The 15,825-nt window shown below is 41.5% G+C and overlaps 10 non-coding genes across 10 annotated transcripts; all 10 read right to left on the reverse strand.

Moving 5' to 3' along the window:
• Positions 1–611: 611 nt before the first annotated feature.
• Positions 612–683, reverse strand: trnaq-cug (transfer RNA glutamine (anticodon CUG)). Its single transcript has one exon. It is a non-coding gene; the product is annotated as a tRNA-Gln (tRNA).
• A 1,221-nt stretch (positions 684–1,904) lies between these two features.
• Positions 1,905–1,976, reverse strand: trnaq-cug (transfer RNA glutamine (anticodon CUG)). Its single transcript has one exon. It is a non-coding gene; the product is annotated as a tRNA-Gln (tRNA).
• A 1,867-nt stretch (positions 1,977–3,843) lies between these two features.
• On the reverse strand, positions 3,844–3,915 carry trnaq-cug (transfer RNA glutamine (anticodon CUG)). Its single transcript has one exon. It is a non-coding gene; the product is annotated as a tRNA-Gln (tRNA).
• A 2,515-nt stretch (positions 3,916–6,430) lies between these two features.
• trnaq-cug (transfer RNA glutamine (anticodon CUG)) lies at positions 6,431–6,502 on the reverse strand. Its single transcript has one exon. It is a non-coding gene; the product is annotated as a tRNA-Gln (tRNA).
• A 1,222-nt stretch (positions 6,503–7,724) lies between these two features.
• Positions 7,725–7,796, reverse strand: trnaq-cug (transfer RNA glutamine (anticodon CUG)). The gene has a single exon. It is a non-coding gene; the product is annotated as a tRNA-Gln (tRNA).
• Positions 7,797–8,368: 572 nt separating this feature from the next.
• trnaq-cug (transfer RNA glutamine (anticodon CUG)) lies at positions 8,369–8,440 on the reverse strand. Its single transcript has one exon. It is a non-coding gene; the product is annotated as a tRNA-Gln (tRNA).
• A 1,221-nt stretch (positions 8,441–9,661) lies between these two features.
• trnaq-cug (transfer RNA glutamine (anticodon CUG)) lies at positions 9,662–9,733 on the reverse strand. The gene has a single exon. It is a non-coding gene; the product is annotated as a tRNA-Gln (tRNA).
• A 2,512-nt stretch (positions 9,734–12,245) lies between these two features.
• On the reverse strand, positions 12,246–12,317 carry trnaq-cug (transfer RNA glutamine (anticodon CUG)). The gene has a single exon. It is a non-coding gene; the product is annotated as a tRNA-Gln (tRNA).
• A 2,516-nt stretch (positions 12,318–14,833) lies between these two features.
• Positions 14,834–14,905, reverse strand: trnaq-cug (transfer RNA glutamine (anticodon CUG)). The gene has a single exon. It is a non-coding gene; the product is annotated as a tRNA-Gln (tRNA).
• A 572-nt stretch (positions 14,906–15,477) lies between these two features.
• On the reverse strand, positions 15,478–15,549 carry trnaq-cug (transfer RNA glutamine (anticodon CUG)). Its single transcript has one exon. It is a non-coding gene; the product is annotated as a tRNA-Gln (tRNA).
• Between the last annotated feature and the right edge of the window lie 276 nt (positions 15,550–15,825).

The raw sequence follows: 15,825 nt of genomic DNA on the forward strand, positions 1-15,825 counted from the left end.
TTAGAGTCCAGAGTGCTCACCATTTCACCATGGAATTAACTACGGTCGCCCATTTGAAACATTCCTCAAAATCTACAAAATCAACTCCAACATTACACTTTGGATTGATATTTTTGCATTCACAGCGTCAGTTTCACCTATTTACGGTCTGTTAATTATCGATGCAGAGCAATTCACACAGATGCCGTTGAGGCTATGGGTTCTCAAATAGCTGTTTCTGTTTCAAACTGTTCAGCACAGATTGTACTTCAGTCTTGCCAGCTAAAACGTGTGTTAGCATTGCAATGCATTCATGCAAAATGCTTGGCATGAAAAGAAAATGCAACGTTTTGTTGAGTGCAATCCATGCATTTCAAAAGGCATTGCGTTTATTCATGCTGCGGAGTGCATATTGCACAGATAATCTCAGCACACATTGTGCAGGCAAAGGCAGCATTAAACAACAAACTAATTTCTACTCTGCTGATTGGAACAGCTCACTGCAGGTTGAACACACGATTTGAAAACTCGACTTGCAGATCAAGCATCAATGACAAAGGCAACAAAACTGCCAAACAGCAGCCTTCTACATGCTTTGTCCAAATTTTCAGCAGCTGGGACAACAAACATTCAGGTTCCACCGAGATTTGAACTCGGATCGCTGGATTCAGAGTCCAGAGTGCTCACCATTACACCATGGAACCAACTATGCCAAAACATTTGAAAGCTTTCTCAAAATCTGCCAAATCAATTCCAACATTACACTTTGGATTGTCCTTTTTGCATTCACAGCGTCAGTTTCACCGATTTACAGTCTGTTAATTATCGATGCAGAGCAATTCACACAGATGCCGTTGAGGCAATGGCTTCTCATAATATCTGTTTCTGTTTCACACTGTTCAGCACAGATTGTACTTCAGTCTTGGCAGGTAAAACGTGCGTTGGCATTGCAATGCATTCATGCAAAATGATTGGCATGAAAAGAAAATGCAACGTTTTGTTGAGTGCAAACCATGTACTGCATGCATTTCAAAAGGCGTTGCATTTATTCATCCTGAGGAATGCATATTGCACAGATAATCTCAGCACACATTATGCAGCATGAAACAGCAAACTAATTTTTCCTCTGCTGATTGGAACAGGGAACTGCCGGTTGAACACACGATTTGAAAACTCGACTTGCAGATCAAGCATCAATGTCAAAGGCAACAAAACTGCAAGCCTGCAGTTTGTTACTTGTTTGACCTGAATTTCCAGCAGCTGGGACAACAACCATTCAGGCTCCCCTGAGATTTGAACCAGGATTGCTGGAGTTGAGAGTCCAGAGTGCTCACCATTTCACCATGGAATCAACTACGGTCGCCCATTTGAAACATTCCTCAAAATCTACAAAATCAACTCCAACATTACACTTTGGATTGATATTTTTGCATTCACAGCATCAGTTTCACCTATTTACGGTCTGTTAATTATCGATGCAGAGCAATTCACACAGATGCCGTTGAGGCTATGGGTTCTCAAATAGCTGTTTCTGTTTCAAACTGTTCAGCACAGATTGTACTTCAGTCTTGCCAGGTAAAACGTGTGTTAGCATTGCAATGCATTCATGCAAAATGCTTGGCATGAAAAGAAAATGCAACGTTTTGTTGAGTGCAATCCATGCATTTCAAAAGGCATTGCGTTTATTCATGCTGCGGAGTGCATATTGCACAGATAATCTCAGCACACATTGTGCAGGCAAAGGCAGCATTAAACAACAAACTAATTTCTACTCTGCTGATTGGAACAGGTAACTGCCGGTTGAACACACGATTTGAAAACTCGACTTGCAGATCAAGCATCAATGACAAAGGCAACAAAACTGCCAAACAGCAGCCTTCTACATGCTTGGTCCAAATTTTCAGCAGCTGGGACAACAAACATTCAGGTTACACCGAGATTTGAACTCGGATCGCTGGATTCAGAGACCAGAGTGCTCACCATTACACCATGGAACCAACTATGCCAAAACATTTGAAAGCTTTCTCAAAATCTGCCAAATCAATTCCAACATTACACTTTGGATTGTCCTTTTTGCATTCACAGCGTCAGTTTCACCGATTTACGGTCTGTTAATTATCGATGCAGAGCAATTCACACAGATGCCGTTGAGGCAATGGCTTCTCATAATATCTGTTTCTGTTTCACACTGTTCACCACAGATTGTACTTCAGTCTTGCCAGGTAAAACGTGCGTTGGCATTGCAATGCATTCATGCATGATGCTTGGCATGAAAAGAAAATGCAACGTTTTGTTGAGTGCAAACCATGTACTGCATGCATTTCAAAAGGCGTTGCATTTATTCATCCTGAGGAATGCATATTGCACAGATAATCTCAGCACACATTATGCAGCATGAAACAGCAAACTAATTTTTCCTCTGCTGATTGGAACAGGGAACTGCCGGTTGAACACACGATTTGAAAACTCGACTTGCAGATCAAGCATCAATGTCAAAAGCAACAAATCTGCAAACCTGCAGTTTTTTACTTGTTTGACCTGAATTTCCAGCAGCTGGGACAACAAGCATTCAGGCTCCCCTGAGATTTGAACCAGGATTGCTAGAGTTTAGAGTCCAGAGTGCTCACCATTTCACCATGGAATCAACTACGGTCGCCCATTTGAAACATTCCTCAAAATCTACAAAATCAACTCCAACATTACACTTTGGATTGATATTTTTGCATTCACAGCGTCAGTTTCACCTATTTACGGTCTGTTAATTATCGATGCAGAGCAAATCACACAGATGCCGTTGAGGCTATGGGTTCTCAAATATCTGTTTCTGTTTCACACTGTTCAGCACAGATTGTACTTCAGTCTTGGCAGGTAAAACGTGCGTTGGCATTGCAATGCATTCATGCAAAATGCTTGGCATGAAAAGAAAATGCAACGTTTTGTTGAGTGCAAACCATGTACTGCATGCATTTCAAAAGGCGTTGCATTTATTCATCCTGAGGAATGCATATTGCACAGATAATCTCAGCACACATTATGCAGCATGAAACAGCAAACTAATTTTTCCTCTGCTAATTGGAACAGGGAACTGCCGGTTGAACACACGATTTGAAAACTCGACTTGCAGATCAAGCATCAATGTCAAAGGCAACAAAACTGCAAACCTGCAGTTTTTTGCTTGTTTGACCTGAATTTCCAGCAGCTGGGACAACAACCATTCAGGCTCCCCTGAGATTTGAACCAGGATTGCTGGAGTTGAGAGTCCAGAGTGCTCACCATTTCACCATGGAATCAACTACGGTCGCCCATTTGAAACATTCCTCAAAATCTACAAAATCAACTCCAACATTACACTTTGGATTGATATTTTTGCATTCACAGCGTCAGTTTCACCTATTTACGGTCTGTTAATTATCGATGCAGAGCAATTCACACAGATGCCGTTGAGGCTATGGGTTCTCAAATAGCTGTTTCTGTTTCAAACTGTTCAGCACAGATTGTACTTCAGTCTTGCCAGGTAAAACGTGTGTTAGCATTGCAATGCATTCATGCAAAATGCTTGGCATGAAAAGAAAATGCAACGTTTTGTTGAGTGCAATCCATGCATTTCAAAAGGCATTGCGTTTATTCATGCTGCGGAGTGCATATTGCACAGATAATCTCAGCACACATTGTGCAGGCAAAGGCAGCATTAAACAGCAAACTAATTTCTACTCTGCTGATTGGAACAGGTAACTGCCGGTTGAACACACGATTTGAAAACTCGACTTGCAGATCAAGCATCAATGACAAAGGCAACAAAACTGCCAAAAAGCAGCCTTCTACATGCTTGGTCCAAATTTTCAGCAGCTGGGACAACAAACATTCAGGTTCCACCGAGATTTGAACTCGGATCGCTGGATTCAGAGTCCAGAGTGCTCACCATTACACCATGGAACCAACTATGCCAAAATATTTGAAAGCTTTCTCAAAATCTGCCAAATCAATTCCAACATTACACTTTGGATTGTCCTTTTTGCATTCACAGCGTCAGTTTCACCGATTAACGGTCTGTTAATTATCGATGCAGAGCAATTCACACAGATGCCGTTGAGGCAATGGCTTCTCATAATATCTGTTTCTGTTTCACACTGTTCAGCACAGATTGTACTTCAGTCTTGCCAGGTAAAACGTGCGTTGGCATTGCAATGCATTCATGCATAATGCTTGGCATGAAAAGAAAATGCAACGTTTTGTTGAGTGCAAACCATGTACTGCATGCATTTCAAAAGGCGTTGCATTTATTCATCCTGAGGAATGCCTATTGCACAGATAATCTCAGCACACATTATGCAGCATGAAACAGCAAACTAATTTTTCCTCTGCTGATTGGAACAGGGAACTGCCGGTTGAACACACGATTTGAAAACTCGACTTGCAGATCAAGCATCAATGTCAAAGGCAACAAAACTGCAAACCTGCAGTTTTTTACTTGTTTGACCTGAATTTCCAGCAGCTGGGACAACAAGCATTCAGGCTCCCCTGAGATTTGAACCAGGATTGCTAGAGTTTAGAGTCCAGAGTGCTCACCATTTCACCATGGAATCAACCATGGTCTTCCATTTGAAACATTCCTCAAAATCTACAAAATCAACTCCAACATTACACTTTGGATTGATATTTTTGCATTCACAGCGTCAGTTTCACCTATTTACGGTCTGTTAATTATCGATGCAGAGCAATTCACACAGATGCCGTTGAGGCTATGGGTTCTCAAATAGCTGTTTCTGTTTAAAACTGTTCAGCACAGATCGTACTTCAGTCTTGCCAGGTAAAACGTGTGTTAGCATTGCAATGCATTCATGCAAAATGCTTGGCATGTAAAGAAAATGCAACGTTTTGTTGAGTGCAATCCATGCATTTCAAAAGGCATTGCGTTTATTCATGCTGCGGAGTGCATATTGCACAGATAATCTCAGCACACATTGTGCAGGCAAAGGCAGCATTAAACAGCAAACTAATTTCTACTCTGCTGATTGGAACAGGTAACTGCCGGTTGAACACACGATTTGAAAACTCGACTTGCAGATCAAGCATCAATGACAAAGGCAACAAAACTGCCAAACAGCAGCCTTCTACATGCTTGGTCCAAATTTTCAGCAGCTGGGACAACAAACATTCCGGCTCCCCTGAGATTTGAACAAGGATCGCTGGAGTTTAGAGTCCAGAGTGCTCACCATTACACCATGGAACCAACTATGCCAAAACATTTGAAAGCTTTCTCAAAATCTGCCAAATCAATTCCAACATTACACTTTGGATTGTCCTTTTTGCAATCACAGCGTCAGTTTCACCGATTTACGGTCTGTTAATTATCGATGCAAAGCAATTCACACAGATGCCGTTGAGGCAATGGCTTCTCATAATATCTGTTTCTGTTTCACACTGTTCACCACAGATTGTACTTCAGTCTTGCCAGGTAAAACGTGCGTTGGCATTGCAATGCATTCATGCAAAATGCTTGGCATGAAAAGAAAATGCAACGTTTTGTTGAGTGCAAACCATGTACTGCATGCATTTCAAAAGGCGTTGCATTTATTCATCCTGAAGAATGCATATTGCACAGATAATCTCAGCACACATTATGCAGCATGAAACAGCAAACTAATTTCTACTCTGCTGATTGGAACAGGTAACTGCCGGTTGAACACACGATTTGAAAACTCGACTTGCAGATCAAGCATCAATGACAAAGGCAACAAAACTGCAAACCTGCAGTTTTTTACTTGTTTGACCTGAATTTCCAGCAGCTGGGACAACAAGCATTCAGGCTCCCCTGAGATTTGAACCAGGATTGCTAGAGTTTAGAGTCCAGAGTGCTCACCATTTCACCATGGAATTAACTACGGTCGCCCATTTGAAACATTCCTCAAAATCTACAAAATCAACTCCAACATTACACTTTGGATTGATATTTTTGCATTCACAGCGTCAGTTTCACCTATTTACGGTCTGTTAATTATCGATGCAGAGCAATTCACACAGATGCCGTTGAGGCTATGGGTTCTCAAATAGCTGTTTCTGTTTCAAACTGTTCAGCACAGATTGTACTTCAGTCTTGCCAGCTAAAACGTGTGTTAGCATTGCAATGCATTCATGCAAAATGCTTGGCATGAAAAGAAAATGCAACGTTTTGTTGAGTGCAATCCATGCATTTCAAAAGGCATTGCGTTTATTCATGCTGCGGAGTGCATATTGCACAGATAATCTCAGCACACATTGTGCAGGCAAAGGCAGCATTAAACAACAAACTAATTTCTACTCTGCTGATTGGAACAGCTCACTGCAGGTTGAACACACGATTTGAAAACTCGACTTGCAGATCAAGCATCAATGACAAAGGCAACAAAACTGCCAAACAGCAGCCTTCTACATGCTTTGTCCAAATTTTCAGCAGCTGGGACAACAAACATTCAGGTTCCACCGAGATTTGAACTCGGATCGCTGGATTCAGAGTCCAGAGTGCTCACCATTACACCATGGAACCAACTATGCCAAAACATTTGAAAGCTTTCTCAAAATCTGCCAAATCAATTCCAACATTACACTTTGGATTGTCCTTTTTGCATTCACAGCGTCAGTTTCACCGATTTACGGTCTGTTAATTATCGATGCAGAGCAATTCACACAGATGCCGTTGAGGCAATGGCTTCTCATAATATCTGTTTCTGTTTCACACTGTTCAGCACAGATTGTACTTCAGTCTTGGCAGGTAAAACGTGCGTTGGCATTGCAATGCATTCATGCAAAATGATTGGCATGAAAAGAAAATGCAACGTTTTGTTGAGTGCAAACCATGTACTGCATGCATTTCAAAAGGCGTTGCATTTATTCATCCTGAGGAATGCATATTGCACAGATAATCTCAGCACACATTATGCAGCATGAAACAGCAAACTAATTTTTCCTCTGCTGATTGGAACAGGGAACTGCCGGTTGAACACACGATTTGAAAACTCGACTTGCAGATCAAGCATCAATGTCAAAGGCAACAAAACTGCAAACCTGCAGTTTTTTACTTGTTTGACCTGAATTTCCAGCAGCTGGGACAACAACCATTCAGGCTCCCCTGAGATTTGAACCAGGATTGCTGGAGTTGAGAGTCCAGAGTGCTCACCATTTCACCATGGAATCAACTACGGTCGCCCATTTGAAACATTCCTCAAAATCTACAAAATCAACTCCAACATTACACTTTGGATTGATATTTTTGCATTCACAGCATCAGTTTCACCTATTTACGGTCTGTTAATTATCGATGCAGAGCAATTCACACAGATGCCGTTGAGGCTATGGGTTCTCAAATAGCTGTTTCTGTTTCAAACTGTTCAGCACAGATTGTACTTCAGTCTTGCCAGGTAAAACGTGTGTTAGCATTGCAATGCATTCATGCAAAATGCTTGGCATGAAAAGAAAATGCAACGTTTTGTTGAGTGCAATCCATGCATTTCAAAAGGCATTGCGTTTATTCATGCTGCGGAGTGCATATTGCACAGATAATCTCAGCACACATTGTGCAGGCAAAGGCAGCATTAAACAACAAACTAATTTCTACTCTGCTGATTGGAACAGGTAACTGCCGGTTGAACACACGATTTGAAAACTCGACTTGCAGATCAAGCATCAATGACAAAGGCAACAAAAACTGCCAAACAGCAGCCTTCTACATGCTTGGTCCAAATTTTCAGCAGCTGGGACAACAAACATTCAGGTTACACCGAGATTTGAACTCGGATCGCTGGATTCAGAGACCAGAGTGCTCACCATTACACCATGGAACCAACTATGCCAAAACATTTGAAAGCTTTCTCAAAATCTGCCAAATCAATTCCAACATTACACTTTGGATTGTCCTTTTTGCATTCACAGCGTCAGTTTCACCGATTTACGGTCTGTTAATTATCGATGCAGAGCAATTCACACAGATGCCGTTGAGGCAATGGCTTCTCATAATATCTGTTTCTGTTTCACACTGTTCACCACAGATTGTACTTCAGTCTTGCCAGGTAAAACGTACGTTGGCATTGCAATGCATTCCTGCAAAATGCTTGGCATGAAAAGAAAATGCAACGTTTTGTTGAGTGCAAACCATGTACTGCATGCATTTCAAAAGGCGTTGCATTTCTTCATCCTGAGGAATATATTGCACAGATAATCTCAGCACACATTATGCAGCATGAAACAGCAAACTAATTTTTCCTCTGCTGATTGGAACAGGGAACTGCCGGTTGAACACACGATTTGAAAACTCGACTTGCAGATCAAGCATCAATGACAAAGGCAACAAAACTGCCAAACAGCAGCCTTCTACATGCTTGGTCCAAATTTTCAGCAGCTGGGACAACAAACATTCAGGTTCCACCGAGATTTGAACTCGGATCGCTGGATTCAGAGTCCAGAGTGCTCACCATTACACCATGGAACCAACTATGCCAAAACATTTGAAAGCTTTCTCAAAATCTGCCAAATCAATTCCAACATTACACTTTGGATTGTCCTTTTTGCATTCACAGCGTCAGTTTCACCGATTTACGGTCTGTTAATTATCGATGCAGAGCAATTCACACAGATGCCGTTGAGGCAATGGCTTCTCATAATATCTGTTTCTGTTTCACACTGTTCACCACAGATTGTACTTCAGTCTTGCCAGGTAAAACGTGCGTTGGCATTGCAATGCATTCATGCAAAATGCTTGGCATGAAAAGAAAATGCAACGTTTTGTTGAGTGCAAACCATGTACTGCATGCATTTCAAAAGGCGTTGCATTTATTCATCCTGAGGAATGCATATTGCACAGATAATCTCAGCACACATTATGCAGCATGAAACAGCAAACTAATTTTTCCTCTGCTGATTGGAACAGGGAACTGCCGGTTGAACACACGATTTGAAAACTCGACTTGCAGATCAAGCATCAATGTCAAAGGCAACAAAACTGCAAACCTGCAGTTTTTTACTTGTTTGACCTGAATTTCCAGCAGCTGGGACAACAAGCATTCAGGCTCCCCTGAGATTTGAACCAGGATTGCTAGAGTTTAGAGTCCAGAGTGCTCACCATTTCACCATGGAATCAACTACGGTTGCCCATTTGAAACATTCCTCAAAATCTACAAAATCAACTCCAACATTACACTTTGGATTGATATTTTTGCATTCACAGCGTCAGTTTCACCTATTTACGGTCTGTTAATTATCGATGCAGAGCAATTCACACAGATGCCGTTGAGGCTATGGGTTCTCAAATAGCTGTTTCTGTTTCAAACTGTTCAGCACAGATTGTACTTCAGTCTTGCCAGGTAAAACGTGTGTTAGCATTGCAATGCATTCATGCAAAATGCTTGGCATGAAAAGAAAATGCAACGTTTTGTTGAGTGCAATCCATGCATTTCAAAAGGCATTGCGTTTATTCATGCTGCGGAGTGCATATTGCACAGATAATCTCAGCACACATTGTGCAGGCAAAGGCAGCATTAAACAGCAAACTAATTTCTACTCTGCTGATTGGAACAGGTAACTGCTGGTTGAACACACGATTTGAAAACTCGACTTGCAGATCAAGCATCAATGACAAAGGCAACAAAACTGCCAAACAGCAGCCTTCTACATGCTTGGTCCAAATTTTCAGCAGCTGGGACAACAAACATTCAGGTTCCACCGAGATTTGAACTCGGATCGCTGGATTCAGAGTCCAGAGTGCTCACCATTACACCATGGAACCAACTATGCCAAAACATTTGAAAGCTTTCTCAAAATCTGCCAAATCAATTCCAACATTACACTTTGGATTGTCCTTTTTGCATTCACAGCGTCAGTTTCACCGATTTCCGGTCTGTTAATTATCGATGCACAGCAATTCACACAGATGCCGTTGAGGCAATGGCTTCTCATAATATCTGTTTCTGTTTCACACTGTTCACCACAGATTGTACTTCAGTCTTGCCAGGTAAAACGTGCGTTGGCATTGCAATGCATTCCTGCAAAATGCTTGGCATGAAAAGAAAATGCAACGTTTTGTTGAGTGCAAACCATGTACTGCATGCATTTCAAAAGGCGTTGCATTTATTCATCCTGAGGAATATATTGCACAGATAATCTCAGCACACATTATGCAGCATGAAACAGCAAACTAATTTTTCCTCTGCTGATTGGAACAGGGAACTGCCGGTTGAACACATGATTTGAAAACTCGACTTGCAGATCAAGCATCAATGTCAAAGGCAACAAAACTGCAAACCTGCAGTTTTTTACTTGCTTGACCTGAATTTCCAGCAGCTGGGACAACAAGCATTCAGGCTCCCCTGAGATTTGAACCAGCATTGCTAGAGTTTAGAGTCCAGAGTGCTCACCATTTCACCATGGAATCAACTACGGTCGCCCATTTGAAACATTCCTCAAAATCTACAAAATCAACTCCAACATTACACTTTGGATTGATATTTTTGCATTCACAGCGTCAGTTTCACCTATTTACGGTCTGTTAATTATCGATGCAGAGCAATTCACACAGATGCCGTTGAGGCTATGGGTTCTCAAATAGCTGTTTCTGTTTCAAACTGTTCAGCACAGATTGTACTTCAGTCTTGCCAGGTAAAACGTGTGTTAGCATTGCAATGCATTCATGCAAAATGCTTGGCATGAAAAGAAAATGCAATGTTTTGTTGAGTGCAATCCATGCATTTCAAAAGGCATTGCGTTTATTCATGCTGCGGAGTGCATATTGCACAGATAATCTCAGCACACATTGTGCAGGCAAAGGCAGCATTAAACAGCAAACTAATTTCTACTCTGCTGATTGGAACAGGTAACTGCCGGTTGAACACACGATTTGAAAACTCGACTTGCAGATCAAGCATCAATGACAAAGGCAACAAAACTGCCAAACAGCAGCCTTCTACATGCTTGGTCCAAATTTTCAGCAGCTGGGACAACAAACATTCAGGTTCCACCAAGATTTGAACACTGATCGCTGGATTCAGAGTCCAGAGTGCTCACCATTACACCATGGAACCAACTATGCCAAAACATTTGAAAGCTTTCTCAAAATCTGCCAAATCAATTCCAACATTACACTTTGGATTGTCCTTTTTGCAATCACAGCGTCAGTTTCACCGATTTACGGTCTGTTAATTATCGATGCAGAGCAATTCACACAGATGCCGTTGAGGCAATGGCTTCTCATAATATCTGTTTCTGTTTCACACTGTTCAGCACAGATTGTACTTCAGTCTTGGCAGGTAAAACGTGCGTTGGCATTGCAATGCATTCATGCAAAATGCTTGGCATGAAAAGAAAATGCAACGTTTTGTTGAGTGCAAACCATGTACTGCATGCATTTCAAAAGGCGTTGCATTTATTCATCCTGAGGAATGCATATTGCACAGATAATCTCAGCACACATTATGCAGCATGAAACAGCAAACTAATTTTTCCTCTGCTGATTGGAACAGGGAACTGCCGGTTGAACACACGATTTGAAAACTCGACTTGCAGATCAAGCATCAATGTCAAAGGCAACAAAACTGCAAACCTGCAGTTTTTTACTTGTTTGACCTGAATTTCCAGCAGCTGGGACAACAAACATTCAGGCTCCCCTGAGATTTGAACGAGGATTGCTAGAGTTTAGAGTCCAGAGTGATCACCATTTCACCATGGAATGAACTACGGTCGTCCATTTGAAACATTCCTCAAAATCTACAAAATCAACTCCAACATTACACTTTGGATTGAAATTTTTGCATTCACAGCGTCAGTTTCACCTATTTACGGTCTGTTAATTATCGATGCAGAGCAATTCACACAGATGCCGTTGAGGCTATGGGTTCTCAAATAGCTGTTTCTGTTTCAAACTGTTCAGCACAGATTGTACTTCAGTCTTGCCAGGTAAAACGTGTGTTAGCATTGCAATGCATTCATGCAAAATGCTTGGCATGAAAAGAAAATGCAACGTTTTGTTGAGTGCAATCCATGCATTTCAAAAGGCATTGCGTTTATTCATGCTGCGGAGTGCATATTGCACAGATAATCTCAGCACACATTGTGCAGGCAAAGGCAGCATTAAACAGCAAACTAATTTCTACTCTGCTGATTGGAACAGGTAACTGCCAGTTGAACACACGATTTGAAAACTCGACTTGCAGATCAAGCATCAATGACAAAGGCAACAAAACTGCCAAACAGCAGCCTTCTACATGCTTGGTCCAAATTTTCAGCAGCTGGGACAACAAACATTCAGGTTCCACCGAGATTTGAACTCGGATCGCTGGATTCAGAGTCCAGAGTGCTCACCATTACACCATGGAACCAACTATGCCAAAATATTTGAAAGCTTTCTCAAAATCTGCCAAATCAATTCCAACATTACACTTTGGATTGTCCTTTTTGCATTCACAGCGTCAGTTTCACCGATTAACGGTCTGTTAATTATCGATGCAGAGCAATTCACACAGATGCCGTTGAGGCAATGGCTTCTCATAATATCTGTTTCTGTTTCACACTGTTCAGCACAGATTGTACTTCAGTCTTGCCAGGTAAAACGTGCGTTGGCATTGCAATGCATTCATGCATAATGCTTGGCATGAAAAGAAAATGCAACGTTTTGTTGAGTGCAAACCATGTACTGCATGCATTTCAAAAGGCGTTGCATTTATTCATCCTGAGGAATGCCTATTGCACAGATAATCTCAGCACACATTATGCAGCATGAAACAGCAAACTAATTTTTCCTCTGCTGATTGGAACAGGGAACTGCCGGTTGAACACACGATTTGAAAACTCGACTTGCAGATCAAGCATCAATGTCAAAGGCAACAAAACTGCAAATCTGCAGTTTTTTTACTTGTTTGACCTGAATTTCCAGCAGCTGGGACAACAAGCATTCAGGCTCCCCTGAGATTTGAACCAGGATTGCTAGAGTTTAGAGTCCAGAGTGCTCACCATTTCACCATGGAATCAACCATGGTCTTCCATTTGAAACATTCCTCAAAATCTACAAAATCAACTCCAACATTACACTTTGGATTGATATTTTTGCATTCACAGCGTCAGTTTCACCTATTTACGGTCTGTTAATTATCGATGCAGAGCAATTCACACAGATGCCGTTGAGGCTATGGGTTCTCAAATAGCTGTTTCTGTTTAAAACTGTTCAGCACAGATCGTACTTCAGTCTTGCCAGGTAAAACGTGTGTTAGCATTGCAATGCATTCATGCAAAATGCTTGGCATGTAAAGAAAATGCAACGTTTTGTTGAGTGCAATCCATGCATTTCAAAAGGCATTGCGTTTATTCATGCTGCGGAGTGCATATTGCACAGATAATCTCAGCACACATTGTGCAGGCAAAGGCAGCATTAAACAGCAAACTAATTTCTACTCTGCTGATTGGAACAGGTAACTGCCGGTTGAACACACGATTTGAAAACTCGACTTGCAGATCAAGCATCAATGACAAAGGCAACAAAACTGCCAAACAGCAGCCTTCTACATGCTTGGTCCAAATTTTCAGCAGCTGGGACAACAAACATTCCGGCTCCCCTGAGATTTGAACAAGGATCGCTGGAGTTTAGAGTCCAGAGTGCTCACCATTACACCATGGAACCAACTATGCCAAAACATTTGAAAGCTTTCTCAAAATCTGCCAAATCAATTCCAACATTACACTTTGGATTGTCCTTTTTGCAATCACAGCGTCAGTTTCACCGATTTACGGTCTGTTAATTATCGATGCAAAGCAATTCACACAGATGCCGTTGAGGCAATGGCTTCTCATAATATCTGTTTCTGTTTCACACTGTTCAGCACAGATTGTACTTCAGTCTTGGCAGGTAAAACGTGCGTTGGCATTGCAATGCATTCATGCAAAATGCTTGGCATGAAAAGAAAATGCAACGTTTTGTTGAGTGCAAACCATGTACTGCATGCATTTCAAAAGGCGTTGCATTTATTCATCCTGAAGAATGCATATTGCACAGATAATCTCAGCACACATTATGCAGCATGAAACAGCAAACTAATTTCTACTCTGCTGATTGGAACAGGTAACTGCCGGTTGAACACACGATTTGAAAACTCGACTTGCAGATCAAGCATCAATGACAAAGGCAACAAAACTGCAAACCTGCAGTTTTTTACTTGTTTGACCTGAATTTCCAGCAGCTGGGACAACAAGCATTCAGGCTCCCCTGAGATTTGAACCAGGATTGCTAGAGTTTAGAGTCCAGAGTGCTCACCATTTCACCATGGAATTAACTACGGTCGCCCATTTGAAACATTCCTCAAAATCTACAAAATCAACTCCAACATTACACTTTGGATTGATATTTTTGCATTCACAGCGTCAGTTTCACCTATTTACGGTCTGTTAATTATCGATGCAGAGCAATTCACACAGATGCCGTTGAGGCTATGGGTTCTCAAATAGCTGTTTCTGTTTCAAACTGTTCAGCACAGATTGTACTTCAGTCTTGCCAGCTAAAACGTGTGTTAGCATTGCAATGCATTCATGCAAAATGCTTGGCATGAAAAGAAAATGCAACGTTTTGTTGAGTGCAATCCATGCATTTCAAAAGGCATTGCGTTTATTCATGCTGCGGAGTGCATATTGCACAGATAATCTCAGCACACATTGTGCAGGCAAAGGCAGCATTAAACAACAAACTAATTTCTACTCTGCTGATTGGAACAGCTCACTGCAGGTTGAACACACGATTTGAAAACTCGACTTGCAGATCAAGCATCAATGACAAAGGCAACAAAACTGCCAAACGGCAGCCTTCTACATGCTTGGTCCAAATTTTCAGCAGCTGGGACAACAAACATTCAGGTTCCACCGAGATTTGAACTCGGATCACTGGATTCAGAGTCCAGAGTGCTCACCATTACACCATGAAACCAACTATGCCAAAACATTTGAAAGCTTTCTCAAAATCTGCCAAATCAATTCCAACATTACACTTTGGATTGTCCTTTTTGCATTCACAGCGTCAGTTTCACCTCTTTACGCTCTGTTAATTATCGATGCAGAGCAATTCACACAGATGCCGTTGAGGCAATGGCTTCTCATAATATCTGTTTCTGTTTCACACTGTTCACCACAGATTGTACTTCAGTCTTGCCAGGTAAAACGTGCGTTGGCATTGCAATGCATTCCTGCAAAATGCTTGGCATGAAAAGAAAATGCAACGTTTTGTTGAGTGCAAACCATGTACTGCATGCATTTCAAAAGGCGTTGCATTTCGTCATCCTGAGGAATATATTGCACAGATAATCTCAGCACACATTATGCAGCATGAAACAGCAAACTAATTTTTCCTCTGCTGATTGCAACAGGGAACTGCCGGTTGAACACACGATTTGAAAACTCGACTTGCAGATCAAGCATCAATGACAAAGGCAACAAAACTGCCAAACAGCAGCCTTCTACATGCTTGGTCCAAATTTTCAGCAGCTGGGACAACAAACATTCAGGTTCCACCGAGATTTGAACTCGGATCGCTGGATTCAGAGTCCAGAGTGCTCACCATTACACCATGGAACCAACTATGCCAAAACATTTAAAAGCTTTCTCAAAATCTGCCAAATCAATTCCAACATTACACTTTGGATTGTCCTTTTTGCATTCACAGCGTCAGTTTCACCGATTTACGGTCTGTTAATTATCGATGCAGAGCAATTCACACAGATGCCGTTGAGGCAATGGCTTCTCATAATATCTGTTTCTGTTTCACACTGTTCAGCACAGATTGTACTTCAGTCTTGCCAGGTAAAACGTGCGTTGGCATTGCAATGCATTCATGCATGATGCTTGGCATGA

This window comes from Pristiophorus japonicus, unplaced genomic scaffold (assembly GCF_044704955.1).
Source record: "Pristiophorus japonicus isolate sPriJap1 unplaced genomic scaffold, sPriJap1.hap1 HAP1_SCAFFOLD_99, whole genome shotgun sequence".
Lineage (NCBI taxonomy): Eukaryota > Metazoa > Chordata > Chondrichthyes > Pristiophoridae > Pristiophorus > Pristiophorus japonicus.